This window comes from Sceloporus undulatus, unplaced genomic scaffold (assembly GCF_019175285.1).
Source record: "Sceloporus undulatus isolate JIND9_A2432 ecotype Alabama unplaced genomic scaffold, SceUnd_v1.1 scaffold_22, whole genome shotgun sequence".
NCBI classification, from domain to species: Eukaryota; Metazoa; Chordata; class Lepidosauria; order Squamata; family Phrynosomatidae; genus Sceloporus; species Sceloporus undulatus.
Genome location: NW_024802944.1, coordinates 671891 through 695022, shown reverse-complemented (window position 1 = coordinate 695022; position 23132 = coordinate 671891). Strand labels below are relative to the sequence as shown.

At 40.2% G+C, this 23132-nt stretch overlaps 2 long non-coding RNA genes across 2 annotated transcripts in view; one reads left to right on the top strand and one right to left on the bottom strand.

The window, feature by feature from the left end:
* The window catches only part of LOC121917514, a 28470-nt gene extending 5581 nt beyond the window's left edge, over nucleotides 1-22889 (bottom strand). Inside the window, exons 1-3 of the long non-coding RNA XR_006101050.1 lie at nucleotides 22862-22889; nucleotides 4631-4753; nucleotides 671-787 (exon numbers count right to left, since the gene is read on the bottom strand). This is a non-coding gene — a long non-coding RNA (uncharacterized LOC121917514). The remainder of the gene's footprint in view (nucleotides 1-670; nucleotides 788-4630; nucleotides 4754-22861) is intronic.
* LOC121917515 lies at nucleotides 15349-16791 on the top strand. The gene is made up of 2 exons (XR_006101051.1): nucleotides 15349-15472; nucleotides 15997-16791. It is a non-coding gene; the product is annotated as an uncharacterized LOC121917515 (long non-coding RNA).
* Nucleotides 22890-23132: the final 243 nt, after the last annotated feature.

Below are 23132 nucleotides of genomic sequence, written 5' to 3'. Positions count from 1 at the left end.
AATCCGTGTATAAGAAGGGCTGACTGTATACTGTGTGACCCTTGGTTGAGAGAAATGATTTGCATGTTTATCTCTGTGTTGGTCTGTTGTTGAATGACAAGACCTCTGCAATGAGGATTTGTATCTATTTAATTAGTGATCCATTGTCTGCTGGGAAAACCCCTGACCCTGGGTGGTTTCCATTTGCATTTGCTGGGTCTTGATTTTGGTGTCTTTCAGGACTGGTAAGCAAACTTTGTTTACTTTAAGGGTTTCTTCTTTCTTGTTGAAGTTATCTAGGTGTTTGTGAATTTCATTGGCTTCCCTGTGCATTTTGATCTGATAGTTGTTGGCATGATCCAGAATTTCAGTGTTTACAAATAGCATTTTATGCCTAGGATGGTTTATAACATGTTTTGCTACTGCCGATTTTTCTGGCTGACCCAGTCTGCACTGTTTCTCATGTTCCTTGATTTGTATTTGAACACTGCATTTGGTGGTCCCTATTTACACTTGTCCACAGCTGCACGGTATGCAGTAAACTCTTGCGGCCGTGACAGTCTCTCCTGTCCTTCACTGAGCGAAACATTTGCTGGATTTTCTTGGTCAGTTTGTAGACCATTTGGAGGTTGTGCTTCTTCACCAGTTTCCCTATTCTGTCTGTGGCCCCTTTGATGTATGATAAAAATACCTTCCTTTTAGGTGGTTGTTCATCTTCACTCCTGTGGGTTTTTCTGACAGCCCTTCTGATGTCTGAACTGGAGTAACCATTAGCCTGTAGAGCCCAAACTAGGTGCTTCAATTCGTCCTTCAGGAGGTGGAGATAAAGAAATAAGTTAATCAAGAAATGATACATATAAATTAATTAATTAAATAAAGTATTACAGCACAAAAATTAAAAAAGAATTATTAACAAAATTCTTAGATGTGTTACAGAAAAAATAGTCAATTTTATGTACACTGCTCCCTCGGGTTACGAAATTAATTCGTTCCGCGGCCGCTTTCGTAACCCGAAAAGCCTTCGTAAGCCGAATTGCCATAGGCGCTAATGGGGAAAAGCCGCGTTTCGTGCGAAAAAGCGCCGAAAAGCACCAAAAAATTTTTTCGTAACCCGAAATAAATTCGTAACCCGGAACAATTATTTCCAATGGGATTTTTTCGTATCCCGGAAATTTCGTAACCTGGGTATTTCGTATCCCGAGGTACCACTGTATTGTAATTATTTGTTATATGTAGGTATGTAATTCTTCACCAAATTTCTTCTCAAAGGAAGAAATGAGTAATTTTAACAATTTTCTGTTCACTGTCAGAAATGTTTCAAAAGCTGCACACTGCTCAAACCCCATTCACAATTCAGGACCAATTGGCAGAACTGCTGTTTTCTAGGCAAATCACCATATAAGAATTTTACACAGAATAAGTCCCCACTTACAGTATTTTCTGTGCAGAAAATATATTTTTCTGCATGGGAAATAATATTTATGTGTAGAAATATAATTCTGCATGACAAAATGCTATTTTCTCTGTAAACAACCAAGTGTGAATGTTGCACAGGATTAGTCCCAAACTGCAAAGATTCTTGCCATTTCAGGATTCTTCTCATCACAGTTTCTTGACACTGGAAAAACATGTTTTTAAAATAATTTTTCAAATATTTTCAAATATTATTTCCATCCTTGCTTATATGAATAAAAATATTTAAAATACCCCAAAAACCCTAAAAAGGCCAGGTAGGTTTCACAGTTAGGTGTTGAATATTATTATCTGGCAGATCCCAGATGTTTGTCATGTGTTCTAAGATATCCATTTAGCAGTGGAATAGTGGAGAGTGGACCTACAGCTTCATGTGCCATCACTTTTTTTTCTTATCAAAGATTATGAGGCAGTTAAGTCCCATAAGCTCTATAAAAGATCGACTCTTTGTGGAGATGAAAATTGTTAGAATTTGTTTGATGATACAGATCAATAGTGCTGCCTACATTTTAGGACTTTCCCATGGGGGAGTGATGATGGAGATGATCACAATGAGCACCTGCATGTCAAAATTAACTACTCAGGGCTCTAAATACCCTAAATAAACCACATCGTATCTAATCTTGGAAGCTATGTTGGGTTAGCCCTGCTTAGTATTTGGATGGGAGACCATCAACGAATAGCAGATTCTTTAGGCTGTATTTCAGAAGAAGAAACTGGCAAAACCAGCAATGAGTATTCCTTTTCTTTCCTAAGAAAACTCTTATGGGATCACCATAATTTAACAGAACCTTCCTAGAGAAGCTAAACTGGTCCCCCATCCTTATGGTTTACACGCTTACAACTATGCTGTGGTGGTATAATCCATTTGTGGTCCCCATTGACTTAGTGGACAGTTGAACTGACAATGAATGCACTTGCAAAGCTACATTCCCAGCTTGGCATGAAACCCACTGGGTAACCTTGGAAAACTCACATGCTCTCAGCTTCAAGGGAAGGTAATGGAAACCTTATTTGAACAAATCTTGCAAAAAGAAAGCCCATGACAAGTTTACCTTAGGGTCACCATAAATTGAAAAAAATGCCCCTTCTGTTTCTAAATGGAAAGAGTAGTCATGGGTATAATTATGGACGGGTTGAGACTAGGGTGCTTCCACTCCTTGTATGTTTACTTAGAGTGGATGACTAAACACCAGACTCAGGTTTTGGTAAGAATCCTCCAAGTGCTTATTTATTTATTTATTTATTTATTTAGAGTATTTAGCTCCATTGGGCCTGGCCAGGACTAAGAAGAAGAGCCCTCAATCGCGTTCATCTGGTGCCATCTGGCCATGGAGGGAGAGATGCAGGCCCAGCTCCATCAGGCCTAGATTAAGAAGCAGAGCTCTTCCACCAGTCCATCTGCCTTGGTCCAGGCCTCAGAGAGAGAAAAGAACTGCTGGACCTGATCCGCTTCCTCACCACCAATCCTTTCTCCTTCTGTGTCATATCTTTTCAGATTTTAAGCCTGAGGGCAGGGAACCGTCTTAAAAATAATAATAATTGTAAGCCATTCTGTGAGCCTTTGTGGCTGAAGAGTGGGGTATAAATACAATAATTATCTATAGATAGATAGATAGATAGATAGATAGATAGAGATTTGGACCTCCGTGCCATTTGGGCAATTTATAGCACTTTGATGCCACCTTAACTGCCATGGCTCTTTCCTATGGAATCTTGGGTTTTGTAGTTTAGTGAGCTACTAAGATGATGAATCTAAATAATTTGTAAAACTACAAACCAAAGACTTTTATAGGATGGAGCTATGGCAATTTAAGTAGCATCAAAGTGCTGTAATTTTGTAGTATGGGAAGGGGGGAGTCACATTGCTTAACTTTTTGTCCATATGTTCACTGAGGTCCTCACCTTGCAAAAATCCATCTTTAATTACTTGTAGCGAAACACGATCCACTTGGTAGACTATGCAGCTTGAGGACAACTTTTTATTGCCAAGTATGCATTACCAAGGGCTAATTGTTAGCATGGTGCACCTGCCTGTTCCCCTGGTAGCTAGAGCCAATGAGGGGAAATACAGTAATTTATTAATGATCAAGTCACAAATAGTAATGAAAACAATAGGAATGTCTTCAGGAAGCACTGCCGGGGGCAGAGGTGCAGGTGCTTGTGTGTCCTAAGCAGAACATCGGCATTTTTTATGAAACTGGCTTGTCGGCTTTTCTGCACTCTTTTCTGCTCTGCGCATGCTCTTTTCCCCCACTCCAAATGTTTTACCTACACAACAGGCTCAGCATTCTTGCTGTGGGTGATAAAATAGCTGTCATCTTGAGAATGGAGGAAAAAGCACAGAAGCAAAAAACAAAACATAATGAAATCTCAAAACAAAACAAGACAAAAACCTGTATAGACTAAAAGAATTGGGGAAAGGAAGCCAAATCTCTATCAAAGCAAAGGATTTGTAATAAGGTCACTGGACTGGTGAAGGTATAAAGGGAAATGGTGAAAGAATGATTTCAGCTGTGGACTCTGTAGTCAGTTCAGGGCTTCCAAAATTCCCTGTGTGAAGCAGTGAAAAATTCCTTTTGTGAAATTTGCAGTGAACTTTGACATCATGGCACACTGGGTTTATAGTCCAAAGCGGATCTTGCCAGCTGTCTTGCTCTCATGCACCAATACAGTCTGGTACAATAGATTGTACAAGACTATTGCTTAATTATCTAGCTACATATTGACTACTCTGACTAGTAGTGGAATGTATGGGCCATCTGATCCTTCTTGCTGAAGTGGGCATTAAGAGAGAGGGCACTTGTATATTAGAGCAAATATGGTGTTTATTTATGTGTAGAAACATAGAATCATAGAATTGGAAGAGACCACAAGGACCATCCAGTCCAACCCCCTGCCATGCAGGAAGACCCAATCAAAGCACCCCCACAGATGGCCATCCAGCCTCTGTTTAAAACTTCCAAAGATGGAGAATCCATCACACTTCAAAAAAGTGTGTTCCACTGTCAAACAGCTCTTGCTGTCAGGAAGTTCCTCCTAATGTTTAGGTGGAATTTCTTTTCCTATAGCTTCCATTCATTGTTCCATGTCCTATTCTCTGGAGCAACAGAAAACAATCTTTCCCCATTCTCAATGTGACAACTCTTCAAATACTTAAATAGGGCTATCATATCACCTCTTAACCTTCTCTTCTCCAGCTCCAAAACATGTCCAGCTCCTTAAGTTTCTCCTCATAAGACATGGTGTCTAGACCCTTCATCATTTTGGTCATCTTTCTCTGGACACGGTCACCAAGAGGCTGATGCAGATGAGAAGGGAAAAAAAATATGGCCAAGTTAGGATTTGAACCCTGGTCCCAGAGTCATAGTCCAACACTTAAACCACTACACTATGCTGGCTCATTGTGCAAATTATATACATATTTGCACCCTGTTTCACTCTATTTTTGAGTGAAAGGCTATCCTATAATAGATAAATTACCACCATATTTGCTACAGTTCCTTCTCCTCAGTTCAAGAATTATTGTGAAATGTCTTGAGTCTTATGTTTCTGATTCACGTGGAAAACATGGCACCATGGGATCCATATGAGTACATGAAAATAAACAGAACATTAAGTTTCTATTGCTGTAAGATGCTAACAAATGGATAAAGGGGCTCCAATCATATGCAGCGTTTTTCAAAGTAAGCACTACTAAGTAAAAGACCGTACTCTGTCCTGAGCAGGCATGTAAACAATTACACTGAAAACCAATTTGCTCATTTGGCATGTTTTTCCAGTATTTGAGAATCTAAGCGAGATGACAAAGTTGTAAACTGTATTAATTTGATTGGGACATTTGTTTCTCTTGGTAAATGAAGAACTGCAGCAATACACAATTATTAACATCTGTCTTAGCAGTAATATAATTGGTGTGGCTATCTGAAGATATATGCACATTTCTAATAACCCAAACATAGCTAAAACATAAATTAATTAAGAATCAACTAATTTACTCTAAATTCAAGGCAAAATTATTTTTCCATATACTTCATGGTAGAATTTACTACCAAATAGCCACTTAAAAAGATTTAAAACCACCAAACCAAACTGAAAAAACAGAGACTCATGTAAGATCTATTTCCCACTGACAGCCATGATAATGTGGATGGAACCTCCATGCTCAGAGTCAGTACACCTCTGAAAACCAAATATTAGGGTCATGCTGTGTGTGGGAGTGTGCCTTGCCTTCATAACTATGCATACGGACTTCATAAGAACAACAAAAAGCTAATCTAAATTAATGTATTGGTCTTATGCAGGTGTCTTGCCTTCTTCCTTGTCCTTCACTAAACGGAATTGCCTTTCCAAAATGCTATCCATGGTTGCCTAAGTTAGTGGCATCACTAGGGTGTGTGGGGGATTCAAACCACACCAGGTGACACCCTAAGCGTGTGTGTGACACTATGCTACTCAAACATCTGCTTTTTGATAGAAATGGGGTGTGGCATTCACCTGCATCCCTTTAAAATGCTGATGAGATGGTGTGAGTGAGGTGATGCTCAGTGGAAGGGGAAAGGAGAAGTCCCATAGTTTTGGTTTGTTTTTTAATTACATTTTAATTTTATTTATTTATTTTAAGTAAAATTTTATTCTATTTAAATTTTCTTTAAAACCATCACCTTTTACCAAATTTTCACTTCAATCACATGAAAATGCACTGAGGCTGTCTGTGTGATACTGTAATTTAAAGGTATAGTTTTAATTTTGCTAGTGGTTTATTTCATAACTGTTACCATGACAGTCATCGATATGCAGGAATTATGATTTATGAGAAACATCAGTACAAAAAACATTACTAAGGATTCTGTATGGTGTAAAGTTCAATGAGGAAGGGTGACACCATGTGTTACTGCACCAGGTGACACCAGCCATAGTGACGCCACTGCAGGGGGTAACAAAAGAGAAAAGTCCATTTCAGGCCACTTTCAAGGCTACACCATGAGCATTACTGCTATTGCTGCTACTATCATCATCATCATCATCATCATCATCATCATCATCACCACCACTATGGGCTTCATCATGATCTTTTACACCTTGCTTTTTTCTTAATACAAGGATTTATGTATAGTTGTTTATCACTTAATTCCTTTTCTTCCCTCATGGCCCCCAAAGCAATCTACAATAAAACATCTGAAAATATTATTCAAGAACAGGTTTAAAACAATTTTATTGTAAGGGAACCTAAGGTTTACCTAGCCCAGCTCCTCTGCCAGAGCAGGAACTCAAAGTTAAGGAATCTCCAAAAAAATAAATAAAATAAAATAAAAAAAAAATAAAAAAAAATAGCAATCCAAATACTTAAGATTTAAAAACATTCAGCCAAGAAGTTTCCACAAACTTCCATTCCACTGTATGTTACACTGTCAAGGAGCTCTTCTAAGGGGTTGGAATATCCTTTTTTGACATTTGAATACAATGGTTCAGGTTCTACTTTGTGAAGCAGCAGAAAATAAACTTACTCCATCTGCCATGTAATAATCCTTTAGTTATTTGAAGATAGTGTATTGCTTCTCATTTTTCCTGCACCCATTCCTCATGGGATTTGATTTCCAGACCCCTTACTATGTTAGTTGCCCTTCTTTGGACACACTCCAGCTTATCATTATCCCACAACCAGATCAGTATTCCAGGTAAGGTTTCAATCATGCTGAATAAGAGTGGTATTATTATTTCCTTTGATCTGTACTTCTGTTAGTGTAGTCTTTTCTTTGCTGCCACATGACACAGTTGACTCATGTTTAACTTGAGATATACTGCTGTAAATCCTGGTGTCACCTGTCCTATATTTGTGCATCTCTTTTTTTCTGGCTAAATTAAAGACCTTACACTTATCACTCTTGAAATTCAGTTTGTTAATTTCTCCATTCTGCTGAGATGGTTGAGAATTTTGAACATCCTGCTAGGATTGAATTTGGATGTCATCTGCAAATTTGAGGAAACAAAAATCTATTTCTTCATCCAATTCATTAACAATCATGTTGAAAAACACAAGGCCCAAGAAAGAACAGCACCCCATTTTTCACTTCTCTCCAGTGTAATGAAGAACTATTGGTGAGCAGTCTATGATTTTGCTCCATTAACCATCTACAAGTGCACCTGACAGAAGCATCATGTAGCCCACATTTACCAGGAATATTATGGAGCACTTTGTTAAAAGTCTTATTGAAACAAGATATACTGCGTCTCCCCCCAACCTTGAAGCCCATTGCTGGAGAAAGGTGGGATAGAAACCATTCAAATAAATAAAATAGCATTTCCTCCATCTATCAAGCTTATATCTCTTTTTAAAAAGACTTAAGATTACCACGTTTTTGAGAAATCTATGTTGGCTCTTAACAGTCATGGCCTTCTTTTTAATTGCTGTTCAGTGTTCTGTTATAGACCCTTTCCTGGTACTGACATGAGGATGACTGGATGGTAATTGCTCGAATAGTCTTTCTTCCTTACTTTGCAGATTTCAAGTGTCCATGAAAAGCCAGTTTTAAAACCAAAGGACCAGACAGAATATTGAAAGTTTGCATACCTGTAATTGAAATGATGGTAAAAGAGAGGCTCTGGTTCATGTACTCTTCAGTCCAATCTGATGGGACTTGCAACAGGCTTCATTAAGGATCACAAATCTTGGGAAATTTCATATGAGAGCAGTTAGTTTTTCAGAAGTCCTGGACCAAGTCCATTTAGATCTTTGTAGGTCAACAATAGAATCTTGAATTGTTCTCAGAAACTGGAAGCAGTTTGTTTAGGATTGCTGTCTTGTGTCACCAGATAATGTACCTATTGCATTTTGCATTGGCAAACAAAAACAAAACCATGCACTTTCTGTAGCAATATTTTAGGTGTTGGTATGGATTAGGAAAGAAGGGCTGCTAATTTGTATTCTTTACTGATCTGTATTATGCTTTCTCAAAGCACTACTCATATGAACACACATACACAAAACTAGGCTTCGGAGAAACAGAATCTCATGCAATAACTTTATCTGTTCAGTGGTTCAAATCCATATTTACCCTCCAGCATTCTGACCGGCACTGGGATTTTCTGTTTTTTTTTCCCTTTGTGAGTTAACACTGGTACAAAGCTGTCCATCAGGACCCTGGCTTGCTTTCTCAGAGCACTATTAATAAAGTCACTGAAACAGAGAAATGGGATCCATCTAGAACTAGTCAGATTGTAGTGTGTGCGCGTGTGTATTTTTTAACCCGGGAGCCAGCTGGGGTGCCTGTGTTGTGGATAAATGCAGTGATGAATGGTAGGTCAAAGAAAGAGCAGACTGATTTCGCTCCAAGCTTGACCCTGTCTTGGGTCTGACGTTTGAAATGACAGGTGCATTAAAAAGTTATTTGTTTGGAGTGGAGGGGAAAGGAGAGTCATTTGCAGAACCCTGCAAAGTTAGCACCTGGTCTAACAAAAAACCTGGATTAAAATATTCCACATCTTTCTTACTTTAAATAGGAATATTCCACTTACGTCTTACTGGGAAGAATTACCTCTCTAAAATCTATGAAGTGCTTCCTCTATGAACTCTCATGCTGTGTAAATCCATGGACACATTGATTACCATCATGTGGATGGGCAGAATAAATAGGTTAGTTGTAGTATCCCTGATGAGATAGTTATGGCAGACTCATAATAATCTCTCACAAATCACCCAATCATCTCCTTATCAATGATGTCTTAAACCTTTAAACATTTATTTCTGTCTAAAACAAAGATTACCAAGTGAAATAAAGGATAGGATTCCTGTCCCTTTAATGGTTGTGTAGAAAAGGAAATTTCAGCAGGTGGTGCTACTCATGTCCCTTATTTCACCTGGCAGCCCTGTCTGATAACCACCCTCTTACAGGTGCATGGAGCAAATATCTATATTTCCTTATGTTCTTAATCTTTTCTACCCAGAATCTATAATCTATAAACTGTAAAACAGGAGTAGTAGTGAACTACACGTCTGGGTCATGCAAAACAACAAGGTAGACAAATGGGGATTTTTTTTAGGGGAAAGAGCAGTATTTCTTTCAATAATTTCTTTTTTTCTTATCCCTATGCTTGTCACCTCAACATTTCTACTTTGTCCCACATATTGACTTGTCATCTCTGCTGCACCATATCATTCACTTACTACTGCATCCCACTTGCCCCTGGCTGAAGCCATTTGTGGTAAAGTTCATATAAGTGACTCCCTTGTCTATTGCAGCTTTTCTCAAACCATAGACATAGCACCAGAAGTTCTGGGCCATGCATTTCTGTTCAGGCTTTATACAGGTGTTGGTATAATAATAATAATAATAATAATAATAATAATAATAATAATAATAATTATTATTATTATTATTATTATTATTATTTGTATTCCGCCCCTCTGAGAACAATCAGGGCAGCTAACAAAGTTAAAAATACAAAACATATAAAATCCCTGGTACCCTCCCCTCCTTAAAAAAGTATTAAATTCAATGCAATATTTAAAAAACAGAACAAAAAACAACAACAAACAAACATACAAGTTAAAAACTGACCAAAAGGTCAACAACATCATACCAACAAGCAACCAGTGGTAGCAGCAGTATCTTTCCCAGACGTTTTTCTAAGGCCAGGTTCTCTATTCCGGGAAGGCCTGCCGGAAGAGATCTGTCTTAACAGCCTTTTTAAAGCTGTCTAAGGATGTAAGTAGACAGATCTCATCCGGCAGGCCGTTCCACAGTCTGGGGGCGACGATGGAAAATGCCCTCTGGGAGGTAGTCGAAAGCCTAGATGTTTGTGGCTGAAGTAGGCCTCTCCCAGAGGAGAGGAGTGCGCGGGGAGGATTGTAGGGGAGAAGGCGGTCCCGGAGATAGCTTGGACCCAAGCCATTTAGGGCTTTAAAGGTGATAACCAACACCTTGTACTGGGTCCGGAAGCTAATGGGCAGCCAGTGGAGGGACTTTAGAACCGGGGTAATATGGTCCCTCCTGGATGTTCCAGAAATTACTCTGGCTGCCATATTCTGTACTAGTTGCAGTTTCCGGACCAAGCACGAGGGTAGCCCCATGTAGAGCGCATTACAGAAGTCCAGATGTGAGGTTACCAGCGCGTGCACAACAGTCTCAAGATCCTTTACTTCCAGAAAAGGGCGCAGCTGGCGTATCAGCCAAAGCTGATAATAGGCGCTCCTGACTGTCGCATTTACCTGGTTCAACATCAGGAGTGACAAGTCAAGGAGCACCCCCAGATTGTGAACGCAGTCCTTGACGGAGAGTGTGACCCTGTCCAGGACTGGAGGTTGCAACCCAATTCTTGGTTTCGGGGCCGCTACCGTGAGCACTTCCATTTTGTCTGGATTCAGCCTCAATCTGTTTTTCCTCATCCAGCCCATTACTGCCCAAAGACATTCATTGAGAGAGGAGACGCCATCAGAATTCAAGGCCGACGAACGAGGCATGGAGAAATAGATTTGGGTGTCATCGGCGTACTGATAACACCCAGCTCCATAACTCCAAATAATCTCACCCAGCAGCTTCATATAGATGTTAAATAACATGGGGGACAGAATAGCACCCTGTGGAACCCCACAGGTGAGCTCCCTTTTACTGGAGCAACTGTCCCCGAGCAGCACCCTCTGGGATCTACCTGAGAGAAAGGAACGGAACCACTGCAATGCAGTGCCTCCAATTCCCAGCCCCCTCAGACGATCCAAGAGGATGCCATGATCTATCGTATCAAAAGCCGCTGAGAGGTCTAAAAGCACCAACAGGGTCACACTGCCCCTGTCGATACTCAGACGCAGATCGTCGGTCAAGGCAACCATGGCAGTCTCAACCCCAAAGCCTGTCCTGAAGCCAGTTTGAAATGCGTCTAGATAATCGGTTTCATCCAAGACAGCTTGGAGTTGAAAAGCAACTGCCCTCTCGATTACCTTGCTCAAGAATGGTAGCAAAGAGACTGGCCTATAGTTGTTCATATCCAGGGGGTCCAGGGAAGGTTTTTTCAGAAGCGGCCTAACAGCTGCTTCCTTCAGACAAGATGGAATATGTCCTTCCCTGAAGGATGCATTGACGATATCCGTAAGGAACTTCCTCAGTGCATTCCCCACCGGACGGCCAGCCATGATGGGCAAGGGTTGAGAGAGCAAATTGTTTTCCTCACTCTACCAGGGAGCTTGTCCACGTCATCGGTACTCACAGATTGAAGCTGATCCAGTACAATCTCATTAACGGAATCGCTGGACACCTCGTCCATTGTTTCTGTTACAATACTGGCGTCTAAATCAGCTCTTATCTGAGAAATTTTATCTGCAAAGAAGTTGTTAAACGCATCACAGCAGGCCGTTGTTGGGTTAAGTAAAGGGTTCTGCGCAGGGGGTACCTGCGTCAGTTCCCTTACTACCCTAAACAGCTCTGCTGGACGGGACTCTGCAGACGCAATACGTGCAGAGCAGAAACGTCTCTTCGCTGCACATATTGCCTCCCGATAAGACCAAAGAAAGTTCCTATGGTGAGTCTTGTCAGATAAGAGTCGAGTTTTTCGCCAGATGCGCTCTAGTCGTTGGCCAATTCGCTTCATTTCCCAAAGCTCTGGTGTATACCATGGCTTCCGGTTAAGAGTGGGTTGGCAAGGACGCTTGGGAGTGATCGTGTCGATAGCCCTGGTAATGTCAGTGTTCCAAGTGTTAACCAGAGCTTCAACAGGGTCACCGGCATTTCCAACCATTAAACCCTCCAAGGCTTTTTGGAATCCAATTGGTTCCATTAGCCTTCGAGGGCGGACCATTCTAATGGGTCCACCATCCCCAGAGGGGCAGATAGAGGCTCTTCCGTCTTGACCAGGAAATGATCCGTCCATGACAAGGCGGTGGTTTTAATAACCTCTGCCCACGAATATTCCTGTTCGGTACTAAAGACCACATCGAGTGTATGACCTGCACAATGTGTGGGCCCAGCGACCAATTGGGATAGGCCCATGTTAGTCATGGTTTCCATGAACTCCCGAGCTGCACCTGTTAAGCTGGTCTTAAGGGGGATGTTGAAGTCCCCCAGAACTAAGAGTCTGGGGGACTCCAACAGTAATTCTGAGACCAGCTGTGTTAGTGGTATGGGTTCAAAAGCCAACAATCTGAATAAATGATTGATAATTGATAGGGCTTTCGGCACCTACGTATCTGATCATTGACCACTCAACTAATCTGGGACATTGCATCACACAAGCTCAACAAGGGTTCGGTGTGGGACAATCACAGTTAAGTGGTCATTTCTAATTGTGAAAATGAACTGCGGCTTTTGCTTTAGATTGTACACAGCACTGTGACAAGAAAATGTCACCTCTGTGCAATGTGAAGTAATTGTGTGAACTGAATGATTTATGGCAGGACTCCAAAGGTCATACATGAGTGCTGAGCTTATGTTCTCTGGTGGATTTCCCTTGGTCACAGGAAAATCAGAATGTTTGGCTATTGTTTGAGTGCAGTAGCCCCCCCTGGAACCCAAGACTCTATCTCAACCTTTTGGGCTCCACATTAAATATATCTATAATGACAGAAATGGATGCATCTATGTTTTTGACAGTCATAAGTCATTCAAACATCATGGCAGAGGCCTTAAAATATGACAAAGTGTTTTTGGTTGCCATCCAAGTTGCAGTGTTGATTTTCAAACTGAAATTCCAAAGAAAAGTTGCTAGAAGAAGAAGGGCTACCATAACTCACCAAGAATATTTTAACAACTTGAAAAAGGAGCCCTGGTGACACAGTGGTTAAATGGCTGTACTGCAGCCACTTACTCACAAACTACAAGTTTACGAGTTCAATACCAGCCAAGGGCTCAAGCTTGACTCAGGCTTACATCTTTCTGAAGTCACTAAAATGAGTGCCCAGCTTGCTGGGGACAATTAGCTTACACATTGTAAACTGCTTAGGGAGTGCTTAAGTGCACTGATAAGCGGTATAGAAATGTACTTGCTAATGCTAAAAAGGGAGGGTGCTATCTAAGTCATTTTTGTGATGATTCTGGAGCATTGAAAAGATAGGAAAATAGGAGAGGGTTGAATCACTTCTGCAAAGATACGAGAGGTTAAAAATGTGGGAAAATTGAAGTAACTTTGATGGTTGCTAGTCATTTCTGGCTATATATTACATCCACTCAGTATACCTTTCAGTATCAGTTGGTGGGGAACATGAGAGGTAGTGTGCTATCACCATCCATCATTAACAGAAGACAGTGCTATCATCGTGGGAGAGGGGGATCCACACAGGGTATTGTTTGATTTCAAACTGTTGCCCTCTTCAAGTAGCATGGATAGCCTTGGCAATAGGCTGAAAATATTGCTGATTAATGCCATGTTGGTAAACGTAAACACACCTATGATCCAGTACTTGATCCTGGATGAACATGCTCAGCTGGCTTGCAATATGGAGACCTGGATGGATGAAGTGTATATGTGGGGTTAACCTTTCCCACTTGTATCTACCTGAGTTCTCTTACAGCAGCAGGTGAGAGTTGGGGAGCAGAGGTGAAGTTGCAGTGGGCTATTGGGATTTCATCTCCTTCACCTATCTCTTTTGTGTTCTACCCTTAGTCTGCAGGGTTTGAGTCAGTGTACTTAAAGGTGGGTGGGTGGGACACAATAGTGTGCTGCTCAATCTGAAGCGCCACAGTCTCCCTTTCTGATTTGGCTCAGTTGGTCTTGGCAGTGGCATTAAAGTCTCCTCAACTTGTTACACTGTTATGCATATCCATGTACAGACCTCTCTGGAGTGGTCAGGAATTCATGTCATTTATGATGGCCATTGGTTCTTCCCAAATAATATCTGGCACCACCTGTTTTGCTGGTCCCAATCCAGACTTAGTTTTCTGTGATGGGTTGAATGATGGAGATCTAGGTGTGGAAGAACTTTCCATAGTTCCATTGTCATGGACAGATCAGCACCTAGTGTGATTTAGATTCACTATGACTCAGAGCCTCCCCAGGCATGGTGAATTATTTAAAATGGCCTGCCGCAGGAGACTTACGAATCTGAGGGGGCATTCCCACTTAAGTTTTAAATCGCTATAGAATAAACCGCTTGTATTTAATCCGTTTTAAAATACCACGCTATTTACCCCGCTTTCCGAATCGCTGTATTTTTCGTTCCCATTTATCACTATAAATCGATTTTAATGTCGCTGATCGTCCCCATTTAAGACATAAATCGGTGTATAATGTAGGATTTAAACCGGTTTCGTGGTTGTCAATCAAATGACCTAGTAGTGACGTAGTTTTTAACCGGGGTAATTTAAATCGATGTAAGTCTCCAGTCGTTCCCATTTGTCCGTCCGTTAGCATTTCCCCTTGTGTTTTGCGCCTTTTTTTTGAAAGGACCAATCAGGCTGCGATTTTCTGAAACGTCAAAAGCTTTTGAGCCTTACAAGTTCTCCCGCTTCGCTCCACTGTTCTCCTCCTTCACACAGCCATGGATCCTCTAGGCGAGTTTCATAATTTTTTCTCTCTGATTTGCTTGCTTTTGCATCACTTGATGGAGCAACGGGAAATAATCATGTCCACATTTGAAAATGGAGAATATGATGAAGATATGCTTGCACATCTTGAAGATCTTAATGGCATGCTTCGTTTCTACTATCATAATTCCCAATTGAGCATTCAGCCCATGGCTAGAAGGTGGTGGATTTACCCCAAATCTGATGTTCACTGGAATGTTTTTGCCAGAACTGTCTGGTCTGATGAGATGTGGAAACGGACTTTCAGAATGCCTCGCGCGATTTTTAATATGCTTGTTAAGGAGCTGCGTCCTCATCTTACCCGAAGAGACACAAGGCTACGTAAGGCAGTCCCTGTGGAAAAGCAAATTGCCATGGCCGTCATGTACCTTGCCCATAAAGAATCTTATGCAACAGTAGCTACATTTTTTGGAGTGGGCAAGTCTACTGCTTACAGGGCAATAATTCATGTCTTCCTTTGCATGGGGACACATCTACTCCGTAGAGCTGTCTACCTTGGAGACCACAGAAAGGTTTTGTATTTATTTTACCTCTTTGATTTTTGTAGGCTGTTTCCAGATATTACTTTTTTATTTGTTAACTTCCATTGCAATTGGAGGGAGAGAGAGAGAGAGAGAGAGAGAGAGGAGGGGGGAAGGAACAAGAGGGGGATGGAAGGAATGGATAGATAGATAGATAGATAGATAGATAGATGCAAGGAAAGAAAGATGGATTGAGAGAGAAAGAGAGAGATAGCTGTCTGGCTGGCTGGCTGGCTGGCTGGATGGATAGCAGGATAAACTAAAAGGTATGGACCTAACTTTCTACAGGTGCAGGTTAACTCAGTGTGAGGTAATTATGAAAGAGGAAAATAGGAGGGATAGAAGCCATCCTTCCTTCTTCGCAAGCATCATTGAAAGCGATGACAAATAGGAAGGGAAATTACCCCTTCCTCACATTTTGCTTTGGAGCTTGGAATGTATCACCGCATTCATCTACTTTGTAACTGTTCAACGGTAACTGACTGACACAATGTTTTCTAATGTTTCACCCCTAGGTAATGGCTGGTTTTGAGCGGCTAGGATTTCCACAGGTGGTTGGGGCGATAGACGGCTGTCATATTCCTATAATTGCACCTGCTCATGAGGGCGCGCAGTACATCAAACGGAAGCAAACGCAATCCATGATTCTGCAGGCGACATGTGATCATAACGGAATTTTTTTGGACCTTTTCACCGGGTTCGCTGGGTCCAATCACGATACGTTCCTCCTGAAAGAATCCCCCATTTATCATGCACTGAAGGCTGGAATTTATGTACCCGGGCGTCCGACTGTGACTATTGCTGGAAAATGAGTTGGCCCAATTCTGCTTGGAGACAGTGGTTACCCGATAAAACCTTTCTTGCTGATCCCTTTCAAGGTGGGACACAGCAAAAGGGAGGGGGTGTACAACAGAAGACTGTCAAAAGCACGTTGTATCGTGGAGAGAAGCTTTGGGAGATTGAAGTCGAGATTTCGTGCCCTGCAGTGCGGGCTCAATCTCACAGTGGATAACTTACCATCAGCAATTCTTGCTGGTGGCATTCTCCACAACATTACTGAAACCAATGGGGAGGTTCTAAATGGGAGGAACACTTCTCCAGAGACATTTGTTATAGACCCACGACGTTACATCAGTGATGATGATGAGAGGAAATTGGGGGAGGGAATAAGAGATGCCTTTGTGACATATTTTAATTCATAAATTTTATACTTATGAAATGGCTATGAAATACTGTCATGGCTGGAATATGCGTCAATGAAAAGTGTTTGTATATACTGTATATCAATAAATCATTACATCGAATGTCAATTTTTTTGTATGAGTTCATCGTTATTCAACATTTCAATACACCTGCAATAGTTCCTCTTCTCTGGGAAGACACTGATTTTTTACATTCCATTACCACTCTGTGCTATGTTCAGCCATGTCTGTCTGGTGGAACAACAAACTTCAACTCCAATCAGTCGTGTCTAGGGAGGGAAGCTTTAAATCCAGAGTAATAATTGGGATGTATTACGAGAAAGGGGGCTCAGAGTAATTTTGATTTATTATTAATTTTTAAATTCCCTTTTACCGTTAGACAAAAGGAGGTTCAAGCCTTTACCTCGAACAGTTACCTTGAAGAGGGGGGTGCATGGGCCGCTCCAATTACTTGCCATTGTCAAAGGCTATTCAGGTTCATTTACATAACAAGCCAGGAAGACAACATTTCTGGCATTTAGCCTTGAGCAAACTGAACTTATCTGATAGGGAGTGGTGCTGGTAATCAAACAAGTGAGGTAGAGACTAGAGTGACAATGGCAGAAGATTCAGCAAGAGTCCAGTCAAACATGGGCCAGAACTCACTGGAAAGCATATGCCATGCTGGTGGCAGCAGTGAAGAAATCTTTCTTTTCTGCTACCATTGTGTCTCCACACTGACACTCAGCAGAGCTGTCTTGAATGGTTATAGGCTGTTTATGCTTCACCCCACAAGAACAACATATAGACCACTCAGCAGCCTGCTGTGAAGAATTTCCACAACACCTTGTTGAAAAAATTACTTTTGGATGCTAAAGTTACCACAGGTCCAGTGAATGCAAGCTTGGCTTCTGATTGTCGTATGTTAATAGGATACACTTCACTCTGTGCAACCTGAGGATGTGGACAGGATCCTTGGAGATGTGAGAGCCACCATATGTGTACTGGAGCTGTGCCCTTTCTGGCTCTTAAGATAGCTAGAGGGGGATAGGGGGCATGTGTCAGTGGAATTCTGAATACCTCACTGGAGGAAGGCAGGTTTCTGTCCTACCTAACAGAGGATGAGATGAGGCCATAACTGACAAAAATCCTCCTTGAAACTCAACATAGTGGACAATAATTGGTCAATCTCCAATCTCCCTGTTTTGGACAAGCCTGTAAAGCATGTGGTGGTCTCTTAAGTCCATGGGATCCTGAATGAAACAAATTAACAAGATCTATTCCAATTTAGTTTCAGGCCTGGGACTTTATCACACAGGAGGTTTACCATGTGTAAATCACAATGAAATCACCAGAAATCATGAAAGAAGCACGATCAAAGTTCACACACACCATGCACTTTTCCTGTCAGTAAATTGTCATGAGGGTGTTTGGGCTTACTTCTGCTGTCAGTAAATCACCATGGAGCCTCTATTTAGCAATAACAGAAGATCCTGTTATTACTAAATGGCAGCTCCAAGGATGCTTTACTCAGGGGAGAAGTGAGCCCCAACACCTCCATGACAATTTACTGATGGGAGAAGCATGCAGGGGTGTGAACCCCAATCATGCTTCTTTCGGTCTCCCATTTGGTGTCACCAGTACCCAATTCTATTTCTCCAAACCTAACTCCAAGGAAATTGCTTTTGTACAAAACTAGTGTCTGCTTTCAGTAATGCACTGGATGAGGGTGAGCCAATTAAAACTTAATCCAAGACAAAATGGAGGTGCTCATGCTCATTTAAAAGGCAGTTTAGGGAATAGGGGTTCATCTTATGATGAGTTAAATACTGATATCAGGACCACAGTTTTAAATTATTATAAACCACTTTGGGCCCCACGCAAGGAGAAAAATGGGGGTAAAAATTCAATGAATTAATTCATGAATGAATGGGAACACTAGTGCTCTTAAGTCCATCTTGTAGGCTTCCCATAGGCATCTTGTTGGCAACTATTTGAAAAGAATTCTGGACTAGAAAGACATGTGTGATCTTGCAGTGTCCCTGTGAACAAAAAACCTGAGACTTCCTACCCACATCCCACCATGTGGAATTGAATTGCTTTCCTAAGAGATCCCTGTTTCCCATAAATTGCCATTCCTTAACATGGGACAAATCTTCTCTCAGCTGCATGGCTCTTAATGCTCTTGAATAAACCCAAATTATCCATCCATCGTATCTGATTAATGTTGCCAAAGATCAATTATCAATATAATTCACTGTATTCTCCATAGCAGTAGTATCTGAACTGAAACAAATGTTTGCTTTAAATACTTAGACTTTTTTTCAAAATAAGAAGCAGCTTAAAGCTCAAAATGGGCAATTGAGTTCTTCCTTATACTTCCACAAAGGCCCCAATATTGTTTTTGTTGTGTGCTTTCAGGTCATTTTAGACTTATGGAAAATATCAAACATTGGCTAGCTCAGGTTTAAGGAAGGGTTTGGTTGAGCAATGATGTGTCAAGGGTTTAAATATAAGAATATCTTGTAGTCTACAATCCTGAGGGTCCCATTGTTGTTGTTATTGTTATTGTTGTTGTATCTGTTCAAGCATGACACTTAAAGAGGCAGTTCTATCTACAACGACTCATTTAATCAGTCATTTGGGAGAAATTGATGGTGTTTTCGATATATAGCCCAAACATTTAGATAACTGATGTAACTGCTTTTAAAAACACATACACGTTGGTGTGAATACGTCTAACATACAAAAAATTCCTCTTAAATATATTGCCCAGTAATGGTACTAAGTATTGTACTGTAAATACTTTTAGGTAGCAATTATTTATACAGCAGCTAGCTGTATACAAGTCAAAAGAATGTGAAAGGATCAGTGCAAAAAAGAGTGCTATGTTTCTAACTTCTCTGTTTAGGTTATGCCCTTATGTACATAAAAGACTAAGAAAAATCAAGGAAAAAAGTGCAAAGGCAGGCCTATTGCTGGGGAAATGGGAGTTAAAAGTGATTTAAAGTACATACAAACTTAAACCAAACTTGCAAATTTAGTTAGTTTATCACACTAGGGGACTGCCCAAGTGAAATAATGCAAAGTTAATCTGAACACAAAGCAGAGAAAAATGACAGCTTTATTTACTTTTGGGTTGTTCTGAAAATAAAAAGCTACTGGTTTTCTCTGCTTTGCGTTCAGATTAACTTCATGTTATTTCACGTTAACTGTGATGTCGTATCATAAACTTTGGGCATTTCTGGGTTTTCTTTGGTTTTAAATCTAGTTTAACTCCCATTTTCCCGTGGAATCTCGCTAGTGTGATAAACTTGCTAGACAGTGAAGAAATAGAAGTCGTGAAAGAGTTCTCATACGTGAGATCCAACATTTATAGAAATGGGGACTGCAGCCAAGAAATCAGAAGATTAAAAATAGGAAGAGTGGCTATGAAAGAACTAGATAAGATCCTAAAATGTAGATATACAACTGAGAACAAAAGTTAGAATTGCACAAACCATTGTATTCCCTATTACTATGTATACATGTGAGAGCTGGACACTGAAGAAAGGGGATAGGAAGAAAATCAATGCATTTGAGATGTGGTGCTGGAGAAGAGTGCTGAAGACACACCCGTGGACAGCCTAAAAGACAAACAAATGGGTCCTGGAACAGATCAAGTCAGAGATATCCCTGGAAGACAAGATGACAAAACTAAGGCTTTCATATTTCTGGCACATCAGGAGAAGGGAGAACTCACTGGAAAACAGCAATAGTGCTAGGAAAGGTGAAGAGAAATAGAAAGAGAGGAAGGTCACATGCTAGATGGATGGACTTATCAAGGAGAACAAGGATGTGAGGTTACAGGACCTAAGCGGAGCAGTGGAGGACAGGGAGTCTTGGAGATGTTTCATCCACAGGGCACCATGGTCGAGAGTGACTTGAGGGGAGTTAACACCACCAACAACATTTGCCTGCACTCTGCATGGAGGCTTCCTCTGTTTGAAGGGATCACTAGTCTATGATATGTTTAAAGTTTTTTTAAAAAATCTTAATCAGGAACCTTGAATTTCCTCAAGAATAGTTAGAATCTGGCCCCTGTTTACACTTGGACACACCCATAGGACTATGGTGGCATATCCCTCAGCCACATGAGAAGGTTTTACTCCTTATCACTCTGAAGAATGAGAGTCATACAGCTCTTAGAATCATAGAATCATAGAGCTGGAAAAGACATCAAGGGCCATCCAGTCCAATCCCCTGCCATGCAGGAACACAGAATCAAAGCACCCCCAACAGATGACTATTCAGCCTCTGTTTAAAAACTTCCAAAGGAGGAGACTCCACACACTCCAAGGCAGCATATTCCACTGTCAAACAGCTGTTACTGTTTTAAATATGTGTGCTTTTAACTGAATTCTTCATTTATTTGTTTCAGCTTTTATACAACAACTCAATTTTTTTTCATTTATTGTACAATAAGATTTTAGCTGTGTTTTAATTCATTGTAAGCTACCTTGAGCCCCATGCTAGATGAAGATGGAATAAAAATGAAATGAAATGAAATAAATGCAGAAGGGCACTGTGGATTCATACTATGGTAAACTACAGTGTGACTTTCCCATAAAATGTGAAGTACCCCTTGTTTTCTCACTGAACAAAGCTTCCTGCAACACATGGCATGTTGGGAAAGGGGTATCACAATATTTCTGAATGAAACAAAAAAGAAGCAGAAACATGGCACTTTTATTCTTTCATAAATGTTATGCACACAATACTCAGATCTCTGGGCAACAGATCATACTCAGAACACTTTTGTGAAAAGCTATAAAACCTGCCCAATAACTGGAAACAATGATTCCAGAAATCAGCACATCGCTGCTCATAAGTAAGAGCAAGACCTTTCTGTCGATGTTCATTTACTGAACAAATGCTTGAGGGAAATATTCTCTGTGGAGCTGTAAATATTCCCAGTGTACTAATGTGGTGGGGAAATATTGCCCAGGGCTACTGAATGTTTTTAATTGGAATGTTGGATCAGAATGAACCGAACACCATTATAAAAATTGAATAAATTGGATGATTATGAAATAACAGTTTCTATAGACTCCTCCTTCCAACTGCTTATTGAATTTCTTTAGATAACAATAATATTATACTAACACAATTAAAACATTCATTTAAAACTCATTTTAATTGAAAGGGGGTGGGGGTGGAAAATGAAAGGATATGCCAAAAACAACCAAAAGAGAACCTTTAAAAAATGTCTAGATACTTTTTTGAGACTTCAGGACTGATTAAAACAAGTATCTTGGCAAGTTAAACAGGAAAGATATACTTTTGAAAATTAGAAGGTGTAATAATTGGACAGAAATAAAAAAAAAGCTTTTTCAATATATTAGTTTAGGAATGGGAAGAATTTTTTTTTTGGGGAGGTCACATTTTGATGTGACAGTTTTTAATTTTTCACTTCCAAACTAATGCAAACATCAAAATCCATTATCCTTTGAAACATTAAGAGAAAATCACACAAAAATACATGCTTTAGTTAAAATGCATTATATTAGGTAAATTGTTTGCAAAATGTGCATATGTGGCAGCTGGATAAGATGAATTTATTAGGAGAAATATGTACAAAAATGAACATGGGTTTTCATACCTATATCTATAATATCTATATCTTTAGCCATATGTCAGTGTTCAAGATGAAATACATTTAAGTGAAAAAAAAACTCACGTTCAAGATGAATCAAGCTAAATATTGGAATAGTGGGGAAGTGAGAGGAAACTGATTTAGATTCTTAGAGAACGATCATAAGGCATTCTGGTAAATGTAAACAATTTTTGGCTTGAAGATCCCCTCTCTACTGAAGATAGGGGATGGAAATGACAGGATGAGGAGAGAAAATCTTGAGAGTCTGGAATAAAATTATGAGGTTATTCCCTGAAGCATGTGTAATGGTATAGAAATATCTGGATTGCAGCCAGACAACCCCAATGTCTACTAATCTTCCAAACACCAACCACTATCAAACCCCTTTCCCAACACAGAAGAGAAATAAAATGTATTGAAATTGTTTTCAGAGGAAATACATGAATGGAAATTGTAGGAAAAATCGTAATACATGCAATAATTGCTTTCTTATGAAATCTAAACACATTTTACTCCTTTAGAAAGATAGATATGATTCCTTCTAACTCAAAACATAAAACTGACCTATTTCTGAAATGTTTGCTTCACTCCTATGGTCCTTATGATGGCGTTTCAGTCGCTCTAAAACTGGAAAGTGGTATCTACATGTGGAGAAGAAGATCTGAACTTGAATCCAGGAGAGGGATAAAATGAGGACATTGTCCCCAAATAAGAATTCTTCCCCCCTGCATGAAATTTTCCGTCAGCACTCAAATTTCTAGCATTGCCAAGAATGAGATACTAAAAGTCTTCCACAGCTAGAATGCTAAGATTTGTTGTGTTTGCATTTCCTTGG